General features: G+C 35.0%; 1 pseudogene; it reads left to right on the forward strand.

The window, feature by feature from the left end:
• The first annotated feature begins 234 nt into the window (after positions 1-234).
• On the forward strand, positions 235-723 carry LOC107001971 (annotated as a pseudogene).
• The last annotated feature ends 756 nt before the right edge of the window (positions 724-1,479 follow it).

A 1,479-nucleotide genomic window follows, 5' to 3' on the forward strand; every position in this document is an offset into this window, starting at 1 on the left:
TTTTGTGGTTCTAAATTAATAAAAGTTATATCAAATGTATAAAAATACTCTTTAATTTTGTGTCCTTAAACATGCGACGTGAAAAGTTGAAATTAAAATGTTGCAAAAATAAAAAAGAGGGACATTGTTTTTTAAATAGACTAAAGATCATTCTTTTAAAAACGGTGATAGTATGTAGGATTTTTGTCTTCTAAATAGAACTGGTACTTTCCATTCAAAAACCATTCAATAGTCATGGGATATTTCCTCTTTTCTCAAATGCCTGCATATTTTCTTCTTGTGTTCATCCTACTAGTGTCCCACTCTTGTCATGCCCAACAGGACTATTTGGATGCACACAACACAGCTTGCGCTAATGTGGGAGTAGGACCATTAACCTGGGACGACAAGGTGGCAGCCTACGCCCAACAATATGCTTCCCAATTGGCAACTGATTGCAACCTGGTACATTCTCATGGACAATATGGTGAGAACCTAGCTGCCGGTAGCGGTGACTTCATCACGGCCACGAATGCTGTAGAGATGTGGGTCGATGAGAAACAATACTATCACCATGAGTCCAATACATGTGACAAAGGAAAAGTGTGCGAACATTATACCTAGGTGGTTTGGATTAATTTGGTTCGTCTTGGATGTGCTAGGGTTCAATGTAATAATAGAGGATATGTTGTGTCTTGCAACTTTTATCCTCCAGGTAATTTTATATGCCAAACTCCATACTAGAAAAAATGATTTATTACTTAATTATTACATACTCTATCCGATGTGAGGTACGTACATACGTACATTCCATATCAAAAGTAAAAGAATAATTTAACAAAATCATGTGTTGTGGTTCTAATTACCTACGCTTTCATTATAAAAATCTTAATAACATGCATTTTCAAACAATAAGAAATTAATAATCTGCTAGAGGACAGAAAAGATCATCAAGCAAATTCAAGCATTTCTTCAACTATGAAGTAACCTACTCTAAAAATATGAAGATTTATCCTTAAGAAAGACGTCAACCAATCCATCATCAGGCAAATTCACACATCTCTTCAAGATGCCTACTCAAACTTCACCATAAATGGCTACTCAGACTTCACTACGTATGCTACTCGGACTTTATAACGAAAACATACACTAAATATAGTAACAACCAAACGAAAAAATTTCCCTTAAACAATTTCATCACTATATGTATTATTGGGCATCGCCACTCAACATCGCTATCACAAACAAAGACTATATATCATACTATATTAACAAGAAATAAAATATAAATGAATAATTCAACAAAATATCAAAAGCCCGACAAGATCACATCATACACATAATCATCAAGGTCTGACATGGGCACAACAAGCCATAACAAAATAAAATAATCCTTACAAGGGAACTATACCACCCCAGATTTGAAAAGGAGAAAGAATACATATTTTCAAAAGTTGTAGGTACCACCAACAGAGGCCACCTGTGACGTAGGTTGACCCA

Source organism: Solanum pennellii, chromosome 10, assembly GCF_001406875.1.
Source record: "Solanum pennellii chromosome 10, SPENNV200".
Taxonomy (NCBI): domain Eukaryota; kingdom Viridiplantae; phylum Streptophyta; class Magnoliopsida; order Solanales; family Solanaceae; genus Solanum; species Solanum pennellii.